General features: G+C 50.8%; 1 protein-coding gene across 4 annotated transcripts in view; it reads left to right on the top strand.

Annotated features, from left to right (window-relative positions):
- The first annotated feature begins 386 nt into the window (after positions 1 to 386).
- PAK4 (p21 protein (Cdc42/Rac)-activated kinase 4) overlaps positions 387 to 19,734 on the top strand; it is a 51,208-nt gene continuing 31,860 nt past the window's right edge. For 3 of the 4 annotated variants that reach the window (XM_006774632.2, XM_006774634.2, XM_006774630.2), the window contains exon 1: positions 387 to 588. The gene's annotated coding sequence lies outside the window, so the exon portion shown is untranslated. Of the gene's footprint in view, positions 612 to 19,734 lie in introns of all 4 variants that reach the window. The other variant, XM_015571067.1, reaches the window with a different exon arrangement.

Genomic DNA, 19,734 nt, shown 5'->3' with positions numbered 1-19,734 from the left:
ATCCCAAACCCTTCTGAGACTCAGTTTCTTTATCTGTAAAACTGTTATCAATAATACAATCGGGTTGTAGTGAGTGTTCAGCAAGACAATGCCTTGCTGGGTGTCTGGAAGATAGTAAATGCTTAAGAACTGTTTCTGGTCATTATTGTCCATTACTGCCTTCCAACCCCTGAACTTCTTTCCGGGAAAGGTGGGAATGACCATTACAAGCGAATAGTCATTTCCCCTTTAAGAACTAGAGTGGGCTGGGATCCAGCCTCCCCGCAACTTTTCCAAATTTCCCAATCCCAGCTTGGCATTTTCCACCCGAAGGTCTCCGATTGGACAATCTGCACCAATCAGAGGCTGGAGCGGGCGCTGCCAGGCGCTCATCTCCGCCCCTAAGCGGGCCCTGCCCCCTACCCGGTCAGCCCTGTTGCTATAGGGACTGGTGGGCGGCGAAGGGGGAAAGCCCCGGATGTTCGTTGGGTATTCAACATGGCGGCGGCAGTGGCCGTGGTGGCGGCGGCACAGGAGACCTGAGGGCGACGCGAAGGCGGGAGTTCCGAGCCGAGCAGCCAGGCCGCGAGCGTCTACGGCGTCGAGCCGGTAGGATAAGCAGTCTGGCCAGGGTAATGGGGTGGTGTGGGCGGTGGAAGCGGAGTGGGTTAATGTAGTAAAGAGGGGGCGGGGCCGCTGGGGTCAAAGTTCACTCTTGGAGGGTAGGGTCGCGCCGCGTGTCAACGGTCAGTGGTAGAGGAGGTCAAAGGTCAAACTAAGGAAGGGGGTGTGGCTAAGGGTAGCGCAAAGTTCGAAATTTGAAGTGGGGGGCGTGCTAGAGGGGGGTGGGGCGAGTGTCAAAAAAGGGGGTTAAAATAATAATTTGAGGAGAGGGTGAGCCTCCGATGGTCAGAGATCACAATCTTGGGGGGATAGGAGGACAGGTGGAAGGTTAAGGCAGCAACCAGTGGGGCAGATGAATGAGATTTAGGTTGGGGGGCATCTTTTATGGGATCATAGGTGAGGCGTGGACAAAGGGGAGAAATCAAGGGTCAAAAGTTAAAACCCAAGTGGGACATATTGCCCGGATGGGGTGGGGGACAAGACATCCAAGGGAGAGGTCAAAGGTGATATTTGGTGGGGGAGAGGGGAGCCCTCTTCCACAAATAATGACAATAATAGCAAACAGTCATAAAGCCCTGTGTGTCAGGCCCTGTGTATATTGAATTCTGACTGCAGCCCGGTGGGGTTGGTGCCTTACTAAAGGCTACGTGACTGGCCCAGGGTCACATAATGAGGAAGTTTGCAGCTGGGATTCGAACTCTGAAGTTCTGGGCTGAGTTCTATGCCTCTTAAATAATCACAGTATCGGCTAATATTTAATGTGGGTTAGCACACCGCTCAGTGCCCTGTGTGCCTGGTCTTATTATACCACAATCTTGTGACGTGGGTACTAAATAGACCCACTTTACAGACAGAAAAGTGAGGTTCAGAGAGCTTCTGCTAAGTCACAGGCAGATTCCAGGCTGGGTCTGAATCCCAGAGCTCCCACCCCTGATCGCTACATTGTAAATTGTGAGAATCATTGATTGGCTGCCTTCTGTCTGCCCCCCACTGGGGACCGAGCCCACAGCCCGGGCTGACGCTCTATCCACTGAGCCAAACTGGCTAGGGCTGACGGTCTGTTTTTGGAAGCAGAGACTGGGCAAGGCTGGGCCACTCCCTGAGCAGGAAAGGATTGTCTGTCTGGCCTCCATGGAAGGGTGTGATCTGGGAAGAGAGGTTCCCCTGGGCTTATGGGATGGGGTGTTTGTGGGTGGCCTGGAGTCCAAGTATGTCTAATGGCTTCTGGCTGGGAGGGTGTCCTTGGGTGGTACCCTGTACAAAGTTGGGTGTTTTCTCTACTTAAAACCCTAAGCTCTCATCCTGGTCCTCAATTGCTCCCCCTTCATTTCCTCCTGCTCTCCCATTCCTCGCCTCAGTCCAACCACACTGGCCTCTTTGCTGTTCTTCCACTCTGTAGACTGACACCTGCAGGTCTTTGACCTTCTTGTTCTCTGTGCCTGGAGTCCTTTCCCACCCTGCCCCTCTCACTTGTCACTCACCCACAGCCCTACCAGGACCACCAGCTCTCCCTGCCCTCAGACACTCTGGTTTTTTTTGTTTTCTCCCCAGCTCTCACTCTGTCCTTACCTTGCTTGTCAGCCTCTCCCACTAAAATGTGAGCTTCTCAATGGGCAGAAATTGCTCCATGTTGCTCTTGCCCTGAATCCCCACTGACGCGCTGCCTGGCTTGTGGGGATGCTCTGTTGTGGGGGTTGAATGTTGGGTGCTGTGCTGGGTGCGGGAACTGTAGCAGTGGACAAGAAACATGGAGCCTGGGGCTCTGGGTCCCTTGGTCGGAGAAGACATGGTCTGCGAGGACGTGTTCAGGGAGCCAGGAGAGTGCCCGGACCTGGGCCCCAAGCTGGGCTGGGGACTGTGTCCCTGGGAACATCCCCTGGGTAAGCTCTGAAGGATGAGTAGGACGAATGGGAAATGGCAAACCAGGCAGGAGGAAAAGTTCTGTCTGTGAGTGGAGGTCAGGGATGGATACAGAGTTGGGGGCTTGTCAGTCACAAGCAGCCTGTAGGCTTACACCTGCAGGCCTGTGGGAGACCACTAGGGTGCCCAGTCTGGGAGTGGGATAGAGCAGAGGTGGAGGAATAGCTTCCTGTGTCTGTGGAGCTGTGAGGCAATAGTAGGGAGTAGTTCAGAAAGCAGACACAAGCAGGGATGCCGGGTTCTCACCCCGCTCCATCACTCACAGGCTGTGTGACCGTGGGCAGTTTGCTTAACTTTTCTGGGCCTCAGTTTCCTCTTCTGAAAAACGGACCTAATGATAGTGGCTACCTCACAGAATTACTGTGAGGATGCACAGTGTACACTGTGCCCAAGGCCTGGCACACAGTCGGTGCTGTGTATGCACTAACTTGATGTTGCTGCAGCTCCTGCTACCTCAGAGATGATGGAGGGGCCTCTCTCTACCTGCCTCCTGGCTTTCTCTAGCAGCCACCCATCCCTGGCTCTAGCAGTGTCACTGAGGGGGTGGACTCTCCAGGCAGCCTTGTGAGGCCAGCCCAGCCCAGCCCTTGTGGTGCAAGCTCACTCAGCATCTCAGGGCTCAGCACAGGGAAGGAGCGGAGGGGCTTGGCGTTGAGGACCCACGTTCTGGTCCCTGCCCTGTCACTTACCAGCCGTGGGACCGTGGGCAAGAGATTTCTTATGTGCCAGTTTTGTTCCTTGTGATACATTTTAGACTATCAACAAAAATAGAGTTTTCAGTATACCAGAACACCGACATCTCCAGCATCCGGCCTGGGACAGAACAGGTAGTGGATGCAGTTAAAAGCTCCACTCCTCTGCCCACCCCTCCCAGTCCTTCCTGCCAGTGGCTGCTCCTGTCCTGGAATTTGGTGATAGCGTTTCTCTGCAGGCTGTCACACTTTCGCTGTCCTGAATTATATTCACAAATGCTAGAGCAATAGCTCTCAACCGCAGCTGCACATTGCTATGTAGTGTAGTCACCTAGAGAGCTTTCAAAACACTGTTGCCCAGGCCCACCATAGATATTCTGCCGGGTTCCTGGCAGGGGCGGGGGTTGGGGGGTGGAGTGCAGCAATAGTATGAGGTTCTCAGGGCCTGCCAGGGTTGACCACCACCATTTTACAGGTCATGTAAGTGGCATCACGATGAGCAGTCTGCTTCTATGCAGCATTAGGGTTGGGTATTTCTTTGTGTGGATGTGTGTAGGTCTAGGGCAGTCATTTGTCTTCCTTGGTGTCGAGTGTTTCTTTTTGTGATTTCTGCCGCACAGGAGTTCACTTTTCGGTGGCCATTTAAGTGGTTTCCCATTGGGACTGTAACAAACAGCACTGCAGTGAACCTTCTAGAAAGTGTTTCCTTTTGTACTATCAATGGCCAGAGTCTCTCTTGAGCACATGTCTTGCTTGCCTTCCAAATTGCTTTCCTGAATGTTTGTACAGTGTGCGTCCCAATAGGACTTGCGGGTTCCCTTTCGTCTGCGTCCTGCTTTGGGCACTTTGGTGGCTCTTGCTGAGATGATTTATTCATGAGATGGTAGGTTTTATGGCCTTCCAGGCTGGTGGGGCACAGCTGGGGAGATGGTTCATGTGATGGGCTTAGGTGGGGCCTGACAAGCACCGCTGAGCCCCAGAGGGCTTCGACCTTTGCTTCTAGGGCATCTGGGACAGTGACTGCAGCTTTGACCCAGCTTTCCTTGGGCTTCTCCCAGGGCACACAGTTGGGGAAGGAAACTATGCTGCCTTGGGCCTCCTCAGGAAGGAGCAGGGAAGAAGAAGGTGAAGCCTGGAAGGGAAGGGCAAAGCCTTGCTACACTCATGTGTCTGACCATTGGTCCCAATGGTGACCAACACAGCCACTGGCCCATCCCTCTTTCCATGGCCCATTGTATTATAGTACAACTAGAGGCCCAGTGCACGAAATTCTTGCACAGGTGGGGTCCCTAGGCCTGGCCGGTGATCAGGGCCTATCGGGGCCGGGCTAGCTGGGGCCTGCCAGCCGGGGCCTGCCAGACGCGGGGAGGGACCATGGTAGGTTTGCTGGCCATGGGGAGAGACTGGGGGAAGTTGGCTGGCTGTGGGAGGTTGGCTGAGGGAGCGCACTGACCACCGGGGGGCATCTCCTGCATTGAGCGTCTGCCCCCTGGTGGTCAGTGCGCATCATAGCAACTGGTTGACTTGTCTGTTCCCATCATTCAGTTTAACTGTCACTTAGGCTTTTATATATATAGATGAAAGAGACAGACTTGTCCTCAGCCAGTGACAGCCCAGAGCTGTCGGGGCTGGGATAGGGAAGGCACATGGACTGTAGGAATCCAGAGGAGGTGCCTGTCACAGCCTGGGAACTCATTGAGAACTTTCTGGAGGAAACATCTGATCAATAAGAGTGAGACAGGCCTACAAAGAAGATGGAAAGAATATAACAGTTAGTGAGGATGGAAAGTACAAAGGCCCTCAGGTCCAAATTAGTTTGGGATGGTCAAGTATCATCAAGGAGGCCAGTGTGGCAGAGTGGGCAGTGAGATTGGGGAGGTGGGGAGGATGTGGAAGGTAGAGCAGGTGCTTTCAGATTGAGGGAAGGATGGATTTCATTGTGTGTAATGGAGTGTCATTGGAGGGCTTTAAGCAATGTCTGGTTTCCTTTCATAAAGATTTCTCAGGCTACCCTGTGGGGAACAGATCACGGAGGGCAGTGGCAGGGAGACCCGAGGGGAGGTTCTGTGATAGTTGAATGGAAGAGGGGGCATAGGACGAGGGTGGCAGTGATGGAGGAGGGTTAGATGTGCTGGCCAAGATTTACACGCATTAATTCATTTGATCTTCACAACAACCTACAAGGTAGGTACTGTTATCATCCCCATTTTAGAGATGAGTAAACTGAGATCCAGAGAAGAATGTTACTTGTCTAAAGTCACACAGCAGGCAAGTGGCAGAGGCAGGACTTAAACTCTACACCTTCGGGCTCCAGAGTCGCTGCTTGTTGTGGTTACTTGCAATGATTTGGAAGTGTTTTTTGTTTTTGTTTTTATTGATTTGAGAGAGAGAGGAAGGGAGAGGGATAGAGAGAGAGAAACATCAATGAGAAATATTAATCAGCTGCCTCATGTACACCACCTACTGGAATTGAGCCCGCTACCCAGGCATGTGCCCTGACTCAGAATCAAGCAGTGATCTCATGATTCCTAGGTTGACACTCAACCACTGAGCCACACCAGCTGGGCCCAGGCTGCTCTTTAGATGGAAGCTCCTTGGGAGCCTGTTCAAGCTGCATAGTTTCCGGACTCTGGGTCCCTATCTCCCTCAGGGACCCCTACAACCCTCTTCCCTTTTTTGTCTATCACCTCATCCCTCCTTGTCCTGCTGGCTCACCGTGAGCCAGACTTCCTGGCCAGACGCCGCTTGGGGTGTCCCCAGCAGCTGTTTCTCCCATCAGCCGAGCCGGGTGGCCACAGATGCAGCCAGCAGGAAGCAGTCTCCTTCCAAGGCACAGTTAGGGAAATGGGACCCTTCCCGCCCCAACCACCCATCCGGGGCTGGGGCTTATTGTCTGCCAGCTGCCTTGGCCCACAGGAAGGGTGGGGGGGCAAGGAGGGTCGGAAGGGGAGCTTTCCTAAGTCCCAGGGAGCCAACCATGGTAGATTGGTCAGAAGCCACTATTCACTGTAGCCTGTCTCCGGGGGCCCTCTGGTCCCACCCTGACCTTCCCCAGGATGCGAGGTGATATGCTGCCGCCCTCAGGGCCACACTGGCCACACATGTCCTTCAGCCTAACCCCACTTTCCCCAGCTGGGGCCCCTGAGGAAGAGACATTCGTAACCTGTTGGGAGAATTGGAGGAGATAAGGCTATAGAGTGCTTTAGCGCATTGCCTGGCACACGGTAAGCTGTGGGTAGGTGTCCTCCTCTGGGCTGCAGCCTCCTCCTCACCTCGCCCAGCCTCTGGTGACACTGCACTAACCCCAGCTCCCTGCTTACCAGGCGCTGGATCGTGCTTTACGGCCATCAGCACAGTGGCACCACCCGCAGACCCTGAGGAGGAGATGTTATTAACCTCATTTCTCTTTTTCTGCATTTTAATTTTCAGAAGACACATTTTTGCTCCATGTGCATGTATTATCTAGTCTCCTAAGTAATCACTGAAACACTGAGCCCAGCACAGAAGGGCATACAGTGACAAGGACATCTCTTTCCCATTCTGGCTGGCTGTCCCTTTCCCAGAGGCAGCCATTGTTCCCAGTTCTCTTTTTTGTGGTATTTATTCCTACACATGTTCTCCCCCCTTTGTTTTTGCACCAGTGGAGCCAACTTCCCATGTTTGTATTCTGTCCTATCCCCTTGCATTTTTCACTTTATTTTTTTTGTTAAGTATATTTTTATTGATTTCAGAGAGGAAGGGAGAGGGAGAGAAAGAAACATCAATGATGGGAGAGAATCATTGATTGGCTGCCTCCTGCACGCCCCCTACTGGGGATGGAGCACACAACCCGGGCATGTGCCCATTACCGGAATTGAACCTGGGAGCCTTCAGTCTACAGGCTGATGCTCTATCCAGTGAGCCAAACCAGCTAGGGCAGCATTTTTCACTCTTAAGTTCTGTGTCAGGACAGAGTGCTTCCTTGTGCTGGTGGTGGCTGTCATGTTCCGTGGCATGCCGATGGCCATTCAGGCCTTCTAGGCTTTCCCTCCTCTGAACAGGGCTGCACGTGCCTGGGAAACAGCTGTGGATTCACCTCTGGAGTTGGACTGGGGTCCAGTAGCTCGCGGGCGGTGTCCTGGCCTTCCTGAGCGCATGTTCCCCTTTATACCCCCATCCCAGTGGCTGATGGCACCAAGGTTTCCTCACCTGCTGGTAATGTGGACAGGGTGTTACCTGATGCTTCAAAGTTTGCCTGTCAGATACAGATAGGTACCAAATGACTCTTGTTGTGGCTCTGATTTTAACATGAGTAAAGTCTTTATGTTTATTGAAAGCCATCTGGGCCTCCTTTTCTGGGAGCTGTCTATTCATGATATTTTTACCTTACCTGAGAAGTGGAAACTAAGGTATAACCTGGAAACCCCACAGCAAGTAAGCCTGACCCCGACTTGAACCCAGGCTTACCTGGCTCCAGTTTGTAGCTCTTTTTTTCCCCCCTTTCCAATTTGTAGCCTTTAACCTGTCTGACACAGTGAAGGGCATGGACTCTGGAGCCGGCTTTGCCACTACTGGCTGTGTGATCCCAGACAAGTCACTTCACCTCTCTGTGCCTCAGTGTCATCTGTAAAATGGGATGTTAATGGTATCTCTTCATAGGGTTGTCTTGAGGTTATAAATGCATAATCATCAGGCAGAATGCATAGCAAGTGCTCAAAGACAGTTATCTGCTAGCATTACTACTCAGTATTAGTCTATATTGTAGTATTCACAGAAAGTACTGTTCTTTCTGTGAACTAATGTATTGGATCTTCCCAGCACCCCCAAGTTGTAGGTGTTACTATTCCCCTTTCATAGGGGAGGAAATTGAGAACCTGGGAGACTTGCCTGGGGTCACAGAGCCAGCAGGGCTGGGATTTGGCCCCAAGCTGCTGGCTGCCCAGTCTGGCTCCAACCACTATGACACACCACCTGTGCTACCCCCTTAACTAAGCCTCCCTCCCGCCCCCTTTTGTCTCCTCAGTCCAGGCAGGCTGCAGAACTATGAAGGGGAACACCTTGACAGATGGGGTCACTAGGCAGGGTCCCCACATAGGGCCTCCCTCTTGGGCCCTCCCTGCTTCCTCTCCAGGTGTCCCAGCCTGGAAACTCCTGATAAAGGAGCATTGTGCTATGGTTTCGGCTGGCTTTCCCAGTCCGGTTTCAGCCACTCCCACACCAGGAAAGTAGCCTGCTGTCCTGGGCCTCCCCCCACCTCTCCTCCTCTCTCTCTGCCCTTCCCTCCTCAGTTAGTGCTGGAATGGGGAGAAAGTAGGACATTGCAGGAGGGCAGGGCTCTTCTGTATATCAGCCCCCCGGTGAGGATTCCCCCAGGGAGTTCTGCCTCCTCTCTCCCTAGGGACCCCTCCTCTGCTGTCTGCGGGGGCCTCCACAGCCCCAGTCCCCTTCCCCCACACTTCCACAGCATCCGGCCCCAGGTTATTTGACTCTGAAATGCTGTGTATATATACACATAGAAAAGTATATGTCAGTTTGATAGATAATGACAAGGTGAACAGACACTTCACCCACCACACCAAGGTAAAGACAGAGAGCTCAGCATCCGAGAAGCCCCCATCACCCCCTTGATCACAACTCCACTAGTAATCACTCCCCTTGTCTCGGGAGTCACCATGTCCCTGTTTTTCCGGGTAGCTTTTACCAGGTGTGCATCCCTGAATTCTAGAGTGCCACCTTGCCTGCTTTTGAACTTCACATAAATGGGATCCTTTGCATGTCCTTGTTTGAGTCTACCTTCTTTCATCCCCTGTCCCCATGGTTGCATGTATTGTCAGTTCATTCACCCTCCTTGCTGTGTGGTATCCTATGCTGTGAGCAAATCATAACTTAGTTCTCTGTCTCCTGCTGTGTAGGTGTGAACGTCCTCTTTGAATGTGCCCACTGTGCGTGTGTGCACGAATTTCTCCAGGGAATAGGTGCAGGGTGCTCCGGTCAGAGGGTTGGGGATCATCACCTTTAGTGGACCCCGCCCTGCAGCTTTCCAGATGCTTGTACCTGTGCACATGCCCAATCCTCACCAACACTTGGTTTGTCAGACGTTTGAATTAACCTTGAAACATTTTATATTCTGTTTACATGCAAAAGTAACACGTGCTTGTTATCATTGAGATGAGTCCCTCTTGTCATTTTCTCCTCCCTGTGTTCCTGTCCATGCCAGCTCTTACCTGTCCTACCTACAGGAGTCAAGTGCTTATTCCTGGATAAGCCCTGTGCTGGGGGCACGGGACCCAGAGTTGAACACAACAGGCTCTCTCACTGAGCTCAGTCCTAGTAGGGGACACAGAGACCAGAAAAAAAGCCCCATCTCCCCTCAGTGACCTTGTCCCCACTGCCCATAACTTAGCTTTATAACTTAGCTTACTGTGTCCCTTTGCTATATTCTCAGAGCATGATGTGTAGTAGTCGCTCAGTAAACACTGGTGGGCCAATATGAATGAATGAATGAATGAGCTATAATAAGTAGTGAGTGTCATTGCCAGAATGTAGGATGGGGACCCGCCCTGGGGCACCCCATCCATCCTCTCAATTGGGCCAAGAATCTGGTATCATCCTGACTCATCTTGCCCTTTTCCTCCATATCCATGAGATCAGGAAAGCCTGTTGCTCTACCTTCAGAATAGAACCTGGTGCCTTTCCCTCTTCTTTATTGTTACCCCCAATTCAACCCACCCTCATCTCCCCCTGGGCCATTCAGCAGTACCCTCCCTCCTCCCTTCCCGCTGGCTCCATAGTCTGCCCCCACAGAAGCCAGAGGGAGCCTGAGTCACATCACGACCCTTTCCTGCTGGGGACCCTCCCGTGGCTTCATTTCTCTTAGGAAATGCCTCCAAGGCCCCACAAGATTCTTGTCCAGTTTTTCTTTTCTCAAGGATATTTTTTCCATTGATTTTTAGAGAGTGGAAGGGAGGGGGAGAGAGAGAGGTGAGAGAGACACATTGATTGGTTGCTTCCCGCATGCACCTGACTGCAACCCAGGTACATGCCCTTGACCAGGAATGGAACCCGTGACCCTTTGGACCCCAGGCCAATGCTCTAACCACTGAGCCAAAACCCACCAGGGCTGGCCCGGCTTTTCTGCTCACCATTGCTGTACCATTCCTAGAGCAGTCTAGGCTAGGCCCAGTCTCAGGGCCTTTGTTCATGCTGCTCTTTCAGTAACTTGTCTCTCTTGCCCCCCCACCTTCCCCTGCTTGATTTTCTCTATAGCACTCATCATTACTACTTACATTACATTATGATTTGTGGTTCTGTTGTTTTATTGTCCCCACTGCCCATAACTTAGCTTTATAACTTAGCTTACTGTGTCCCTTTGCTATATTCTCAGAGCATGATGTGTAGTAGTCGCTCAGTAAACACTGGTGGGCCAATATGAATGAATGAATGAATGAGCTATAATAAGTAGTGAGTGTCATTGCCAGAATGTAGGATGGGGACCTGCCCTGGGGGAAGAGTACAGGGCAGGCTTCCTGAGGAGGAAATGGCACTTGCAGTTAGCTTAGAGAGGAGGAGGATAGGAGCACTGTGGCTGTGGGAGCTGCCTGTGCAGGAGTCTAGGCGGGAGCATGCAGGGGCACTTGAGGACCTGAAGAAAGACCAACATCAGTGTCAGTTCTCCAGGTGGTCTGGATTCGAACGATCACAGCCGCTCGAGCCTCTCTGTGTCTCAGTTTCTTTCTCTCTCTAGACCTGAGGTTACTCTGGGTGTCTGGACATCTCTGAAGTTCTGCCCCAACATACTTCCCCAGGGCCTGGCATGAAAATGTGAATATGATTGTTTTTTTCTTCCCACAAATACTCTGGAGTGCCTGGCCCTTAGTGGCCTCCAGGGACACAGTGGTAGATAAATAGACCCAGTTGCTACCCAGTTTGGAGCCTGCCTCTGGGACTCTGAGCCTTCTGAGGCACCCCTGCCTGGAGGCAGGAGGAGGCCTGAAATAATCTTGGGCCTGGGCGTCTTTATTCCTCAGGCTGATTGAGTAAAAGGAAAACAAATTGAGGGTTTGCAGTGCCAGGCCCAGTGACCCACACAGCACCACCCACTTCTGCCTAATCCTTCCTGGAATCCCAGAAGATGGCTACGACCATCGGACCTGCTTCACAGATGAGGGTGAGAGTGACACCAGTGGTGTGTGCTTGGCTCACCCTCCAAGCTGGTGCTGAGCACATGTGGTGGCATCTCCTTGTGGTGCTAATTTGCATTCCCCTGGTGGCAGGTCAGGAGAAGGAGCTCTCCACATGTTTTCGAACATCCCGAGAGCCTGTCCTGTGAAGTACCCCTTCATGTCGCGTGCCTGTTTTTCCCTTGGGCTGTCTGCGTGTTTATCTCTGAGTTAAATTAAATCCTAGATTCTGGAGGAGAGCCTTTGTTTCTAAGATGTTACACTATCTTCTCCCAGTCTGCAGCTTGCGTTTTCACTTTTTTAAATTGTCTTTTGATGAACAAAAGTGCTTAATTTTAATGTCAAATGTGTCACTCATTTCCTTTGTAGTTTTATGGTTCTGCTTTTCACATTTATTCTATTTGTTCTGGAATTGGTGTGTGTGTGTGGTAAGCATCCAGTTTTATATTTTCCACCTAGATCCCCATTTATTAAAAACAGACCAACTTTTCTCCACTGCGGCCCTGATCATAAATCATGTCTCTAAGTGGGCCTGTTTCTGGGAGCTCTCTTCCTTTCTCACTCTGTTTTTCTATTCCCGTAGCAATACTACACTGTCCTAATTTTAGTTATAATGAGTCTAGATCATGAGAAAACAAGCCCTCCCACTTATCTTGGTCATTCTTGGCTTTTTGTAATTTTGTTTAAATATTAGACAAGCACCTGTCACACACACAGATATGGCATAGACTCTTTCATTCCATGAATGTGGTCTATATTTATTTATGTCTTTTCTGATGGCTCTCAGAGAAGTGTCATAGTTTTCCATCACAGTCCTTGTTTACCTCTTGTTGGATTTTTTAAAAAATATATTTTTATTGATTTCAGAGAGGAAGGGAGAGGGAAGAGAGATAGAAATATCAATGATGAGAGAAGATCATTGATTAGCTGCCTTCTGCATACCTCCTTCTGGGGATCAAGCCCACAACCCAGGCATGTGCCCTTGACCAGAATCGAACCTGGGACCCTTCAGTCCTCAGGCTGACACTCTATCTACTGAGCCAAACCAGCTAGGGCACCTCTTATTGGATTTACCCCCAGGTCTTCATGCCGTGGCAGGGGGAGCCTGGGCCCTCCTCTCCAGTGAGGTGCCTTGCTCACTAGATTGGGCCTTGTTGGGTGAAGCTCTCATAGCAGCAGCAGGGCCCACCTCCCCCATTCCCTGCTTCCTCCCTGGCACTATCCTGGACCCTGGCAGAGGACAGGCAGGGTGCCTGCAGAAGAGGTTGTAATTTTCCTGAATGACTTTAAGCCTAATGAAAGGTTTTCCTTGACTAATCAGTTTATGGTTTAATTATCTGGAACAGGCTCAGGAATACAGGAAGAAGGTCTGGTGGGAATCTCACAGTGTGGCTAGAAGGAGCCAGGGCATAGCTCTACCCTAGGGGGTGGCAAGACTGGTATACCCCAACGCCCTGCAGCAGGCCAGTTGGGCTTCTCCATGTCTGTGAGAGAAGATGTGGAGGGCAGCAGGTTCGGTTGAGGTTAGAATGGGTCCCTTTCTGCTTAGAATCCTTCACAGCTCTGTTGCCCAGAGAGGAGGCCAGGACCCAGTCCCTCCTCTGGTCCATAGGCCTGCTCCCTTCTGCTTGCTGGCTGCATTAACACCTGTCTGGCCTTTGTTTAGTGCTCTCACTTCATTTATTCTTTGGGTCTTGGCCTGAAGGTCACTACCTCTGGGAAGCCATGTCAGGCTGCCCCATCAGCCAGAGCAGGTGATAAGCTCCACCCTCCCCATGCCTGCTGTCAGGGTTACTCATTACACCACTGATAAGTGCTTCACAAAGGGGATGCTTGGGCTGGGCCTTATGGCCTAGCACTTGAGTTGCAGGGGACCCAAGAGGAGAAGCCATTCAGGACTGGTGCTCCTACGTGAGGGCTGGAGTGGGTATTCAGGCCTGGAGGACTGTGTGCTGGCTGAGGCCTTCTCCCGGGAGGCTCCTGGCTGGACTGGACTGGACTGAGGATGGGCTCCTGGGAGTTTGTTGAAGGGGGAGGGGCCCTAGAGATGGCCGTGCCAGGCCTGGCTTCATTCCTTGCATTCCTTAGCAGGCCCCAGACTCTTGGTGTCCTAAGGTGGGGGAGGGTGGACAGGCAGAGGGGGGCTTCCTGGGCAATTGACCCTGTCCCTCCCCACTCTTCCCCTCCTTGTCCCTCCCTCTGCCTGCCTCATCAGTGTGTCTCACTCTATACTCCCTCCAGAGGCTCAGGCCTGGGTCTGTGTGTCCAGTCCTTCCTCCAGCCCCCTCATCCCATACTCACCCTTGGCTACACATTAGAGTTACCTGGTGGGGCCTCTGTACAGGGACCCAAGCCCAGACTGTTTGAATCCAAACCTCTGGCTGTGGGGCCTAAGTGTTGGTTTTTTTTCTTAAAGCTCCCGGGTGACTCTAGTGTGATGCTGAGCTGGGATGAGAGCCACTGGCCTACAGGAATGACAGCAAACGTGTTCGCTTTTGTGATGTTCAGGACGCTTCTCTAGGCTTCTCACATGGCGTGATTAAATCATGTCCCCCTCACAGGCACACTATAGGAAGACATTACTCCCATGTTATGGATGAGACCATGGAGGCCCTGGCGATGCAGCCTCTGCCACTGTCCTGTCTCCCCAACCCCCACCCTTGGTCTGGACTGCATCTCTCTGTCTCCCCACCTTCTGCCTTTCTCCCTGTCTCTCTCCCTTCTTCCCACCCTCAATTTCCACTCTCCCCCACCCCACCCCATCCCCCAGCAGAAGTTTTCCCAGGCTCCCCGTTTAGAGCCAGGATCCCCCTGATGCCATAGAAGGGAGCTGGTTTCTGCAGGCCCAGGGCAAGGATGGGAAGGATGCAGATGTCATTGTGCACCAGCTTCCCTCACTGCTTCTGGAGTGCAGGGAGTGGGCGAGGGCACCCATCCTGCCAAAGTTGGGGGTACTGGGGCTGGCTCTGCAACCTTGTCGGGAGGACCATCTAGGCTGGTGAACCCTGACAGATCCTGTGACCCTTACCCTTCCGTGGGCCCCAGATTTGGTGCCATCTGTTACCATTAATATTTCAGGATCCTATGGAGCGGCTGATGGCTTAATGTCAACAGAGGTTTATGCTAAGATGTGAAGGCTCTGTATCTGGAGCCTTTATTATTTGATGGGAATGAGAGCCCAGCGCTCCCATGCCTGGCAAGGACTGGGGCCCCAGCTACCTCTGTGACCTTGGGTCAGGCCCTGAGTCCCAGATGTCTCTTCATTGGTTCCCACATCTGGAGCATGAGAAGGATTCTGGCTGCCTCCCAGTTTAGCTGGGTGCATTAAGTGAGTCAGTGTGAGCGCCTGTGTGACGCTCAGCAGAGGGCTGCCGTCATTATGTCATTATAGTTGCTGTTGCCTCGATTACTGTTACAGTTATTAGAGGCAGGTACATGTTTGGATTAATAGTTAAGATTCACGGGGTGAGTGATCCATAATTCTTTGCTATTATGACTAGGTCACATTTCCTGTTGTATAATGTTAAAAGTCTCATAAAATATCATATACTTTAACTATAAATATTTCATATTTTCCTCCTTTAAGAGATAAGGCATCTTTGAAAAAAATAGCCACAATACCATTATCACAGAAAAAAACAACAACAAAATAATTCCTTCATCTCCTCACATTTCCCCAATTGTCTATCACCTTTTTTTCAGTTTGTGTGTTTGAGTTGGAGTGCAGACAAAGGTCAACGCTTTTGGATTTGGTTGGTATGTGTTCAGTAGTCCATAAGATTTACTCCTTCAGTTCTTTTGTGTCCTTGCTGTTTGGGTCATTTATCTTTCAAAGACCCTGGCCTTTTGTCTACATCTGGCTGATGCTTTTTGCGGTGTCATCTAACATGCTCCTCTATACCCTGTGCTTTTTGTAAATTGGGACTTAGGTTAGAGACTTGGTTATAATTAAATTGTGTTTCTTTCATGAATAGTATGTGCCTGGGTGACTTTAAAAATAAATTTAGTTAAGTTTTATAAAAAGTGAGTGGATTGAAAAAAAATCTTCAGTTGCTGCTAGTAGGGCAGGTACCCAGATATAGCAGAGTAAGAGGGGAGAACTGAAGGACTGAGATTTGGGAATTCCTGAGAATAGAAGGCTCAGTATTAGCTCCCAGCCTGCAGTGAACCGCTGTCATAAATGCACAGCTTTGGGCTCTTGCTTTGCTAGGACATAAGCCCCCAGATGAGAACTGTCCCTGACCCCTATCCCCTTCAGCCTGGCCTGGTGGTTAAGCCTGAGAGACAGAGCTAGACTCTGCCCTTGGCCACACTGGGAACCTTTCTCATCCCTTGCCTGCTTCCTCCTGCATAACATGATGGGAAGGGCTGTGGTCAGGACTCAGTGACCACGCAGAAAAGGGCATGGTGCCTGGCGTGTGCTCCGCAGCTGCTGTTCTGCATTTAGTGTAGATCTCTTTGACCTCAACTGCGTCACCCTCCCCTCCAACTCTCCCTTCCTGCCACGCTGGCCTCCACGTGCACATCTTGAAATGTATCAGGCGGGCTGTAGTCCTTGGGCCTTTGCAGTGGCCATTCCCCCCACCTTCAGTGCTTTCCTCATGGCTCCCTCACTTCTTCTGGTCTTGCTCACATGCCACCCCCCAGACCTCCCTGACTGTATTCTCTGGCCCCTCTCTCACTTGTTATATACATTTTTATTTACTTGTGTATTGTCTTATATCCAACACTAGAATTTCTGCTCCAAAAAAGAGGGACTGTCTTATTCACTGCTGTGTCCCCAGAGCCTAAAACAGTGCTTGACAACTGAGTGCATAATAAAGGATTGCTTAATGCGTGAACTAATGAGATAATGAACATGGTTAAGTGAATGGACTTTGGCACAGGTTAGACCTGCCATGGAACCCTGACTCTGATATACACCGTGTGACCTTGGGCCGGCACCTCCTCCCTGAGCCTTTTTCCTCCTCTGCAACATGGGGGTGTTAGCAGCACCTTGTTTTGCGACAGCATGCTACCCACATATATGCTTTTTAGCTGGCCTCACGACTGTCCTTTGTCTCCAGCATAAGGCACAGGTGAGCCAGCCAGGGCTGTCCCTTCCATGGAGACACTTTATCAAATCTTAAATAAGGCCTTCTAGTCTGTGTGACCAGCTGTGGTGCCCCAGAGCAGTCCAAGGATATGGATAGGTGAGTCCCCAGGGCCAGAAAGACTCCCTGGGAAAGGTGATTCACAAAGGACGTGAGAGTGCCAGGATGTGGAGAGACCTGTGTGCTGTGGCCGAGTCTGAGGGCTCTGTGGCTGGCTACTTCCAGGCCGTTGTCTTCCTTTCAAGAAGCAAGCAAAGAACTGAAAGGGGCCAAGAAGGACTGCTGCTCTGATTATAGTAGCAGTTCCAGGAGAGTGTGTGTGTGTGTGTGTGTGTGTGTGTGTGTGAGAGAGAGAGAGAGAGAGAGTGTGTGTGTGCAATCTCATCTGGCCAGCATAGCTCAGTGGTTGAGCATAGACCTATGAACCAGGAAGTCACAGTACGATTCCCAGTCAGGACATCATTTCTCCATGCAACTGTTACTCTCTCTCTCTCTCTCTCTCTCTCTCTTCCTCTCTCTCTCTTCTCTCTCTCTTCCTCTCTCTCTCTTCCCCTTCCTCTTTGAAATCAATAAAAATCCTATGTAATAAAAGGCTAATATGCAAATTGTCCCCTCAACTAGGAGTTCAACCAGGGGGCAGAGCCGGCCAGCTGGTCAACCGCCTGCAGCCCCTCCCCCCATCTGGCCCCACTCCTGATCAGCACCCCCACCCCGATTGGGGGCGGGGCTCTTCCCCAACTGCCTTTGGCCTGATTGGCCCTGATTGGGGCGGGCCAGCCGAACCCCACCCGTGCACAAATTTGTGCACTGGGCCTCTAGCATATTATAAAAAATAAGAGAGCCAGCGCACACATGCATGTGTAGATGAAGCTGCATGTGTAGAGGAGCTGCCAGCTGTCAGAATTGCTATCACTTGGTGTTTCCTGCATGGGAGTGTAAAATATGACGTGTATATAAAAGTGTATAGAACCTCCCTGTTCAGTTTAGTGAATAATTATAAAGCAAACACTCATCTGTTGACAACCTGATGAAGACAAGCATCGCCAATGCCCTAAAAGCCCCCTCCTTCATGTGCTCTTTCTAGCATTATCAAATAAATGCAATAATCTTTTCTTCTTTTAATTATTACCTCTTTTTGTGAATTATGAAAGATTTCAGATGTCCCAGGAGAATAGAGAATCACCTATGAACCCCCTCAGGCCTGATGCGCAGCTAGGAGAGAAAACACTCTTGCTATGATTAAAGTCCTCCAGATGCCTTCCCCCAGGTACCCAAGAGCCTCACTGTGGTCCCTCCCTGGGCTTCCCTAAATAGTATACTGGATGATTCTCCAGGTTTTAAAACGGTGTAAATGATCCCAGGCTGCCAGTACTTGGCTGCAGCTTGCTCTCAATATTTTGCTCTTGAGGTTTCTCTGGGTGGATAAATGAAGTTCCGTACCAATAGGGATACATCCAACATTGATCAGAGGCCCCCCCCGCCTCCACCCCAGCCAGATAAAAGCAGCCTGCCCTGCTGGAACTCAGGAGGGCACTTGGGGTTCCTTTGTCCTAGGCCCACAGCCCTCACCCCAGCCTGGCATTGCCTCCAAGTGAAAGTGGGCATTTTGTGGGGTGGGGAGCACTGCTAGCTTTGCAGGTCACCAAATGGAATTCAGTTACAGGTCCTTGATGTGTAAGGGGCTTCCCCTGAGCATCTGTAAGGTAAGAATGGGTTATCACCTGGGATCTGTCCAGAGAAAGCTGAGGCACTCTCTCCATGTGGGAATAGATTGGGGGTAGAGGTGGGAGGGTCTCTTCTCTTTGGCTTCTCCTGAGGGCTCTGTTTAGTGATCTCATCTAGCAGCTCATGGAGAGGCCCTCTGGGTGGGAGATTATTATCAAAGGCTCTGGATCTGGAAGCCTGGGTTTGCCACCTGGCTCTGCCATCTACTAGTTGGGTGACCTTGGGCATGTGGCACCCTTAACCCTTTGGCCTGTTCTACCATTTATAAAATCAGATTGTATAAAGGTTATTTCATCTATGTAAAGCACTCAAAAGAGAGCTAGCACATAGAAACCTCTTAATGAATCCTAGTTCTCAGTATTATTGTCATTATTGCCATTCACTCATTCATTTTGTAGATACTGAGTTCATCCCTGGGCTGGCTGATGCCTGAGACAGGCTGGTGGCCTGATAGCCCAAAGTCCTACCCTCATGGAACTTGAGGCAGTGACATTCTAGAGTCACCTTGCGGAAAGCACAGTCCAGAGTGTCCCAGCTCTAGCCTAGGAAATCAGGGAGGCTTCCTGGAGTAGGAGACATCTGAGCAACTGGCTGGAAGAGGAACAGAAGTTAGTGTGTAGAAGGCTGTTTTAAGGAGCATGAACAGCATATTCAAAGGCTAAAAGTTGGGAAAGGGGCTGGCATTTTTAATAAAATTATTTTTAATTAAAAATTTTGAGTTAATTGTTGATTCACATGCAGTTGTAAGAAATAATTCAGAGAGAGCCCTTGTGCCCTTTACCCAGTTTTCCCAGTGGCAACATTTGGCAAGTCTATAGTTAGTACAAGAACACAACCTGGATATTGATGTGGATATGGTCAAAATACAGAACATTTTATCACAAAGATTCCTCCTGATGCCTTTTTATAGCTACATCCCCTCCATGGCCCGTCCCTAACTCCTGGCAACCACTTATCTGTCTACTCCCAGTTTTTATAATTCTGTCATTTCAAGAATCTATCTGTATCCTATCTAATAAAAGAGAAACATGGTAATTAGCGTACGACCGCTACCCTTCCCATTGGCTAATCAGGGCGATATGCAAATTAACTGCCAGCCAAGATGGCGGCCGGCAGCCAGGCAGCTTAAAGCGAACATGAGGCTTGCTTGCTTCAGTGACGGAGGACTCCAACATTCCCTGCCTGCCGCTGCAACTCCTGAGCCTGCAGTTTGAACATTGTAACGGAAATAGAAGCTAAACAAAACCCCAGAAACCAGCTTTCAGCTAGCGGGGATCTCAGAGCTGGAGGTGATCACCAGTTTCGATTATAGAATCGAAACAAACCAGATACCTACTTTCAGCAGCGGAGGCCTCAGAGCTGGAGCCTCAGAGCTAAAGGTGGCCCAGAATAAAACAAAGAAAAGAAAAAAGGAGCGGTTGGGAGCTTCAGTCACCCGCCATCCTGAAAACAGCCCTCAGCCCCTCACCCAGACTGGCCAGGCACCCCAGTGGGGACCCCCCCCCTGAATGGTGTGTGACCAGCTGCAAACAGCCATCATTC

The sequence above is a fragment of the Myotis davidii genome, unplaced genomic scaffold (assembly GCF_000327345.1).
Source record: "Myotis davidii unplaced genomic scaffold, ASM32734v1 scaffold1608, whole genome shotgun sequence".
NCBI classification, from domain to species: Eukaryota; Metazoa; Chordata; class Mammalia; order Chiroptera; family Vespertilionidae; genus Myotis; species Myotis davidii.
This window is presented reverse-complemented; position numbering and strand designations above follow the sequence as displayed.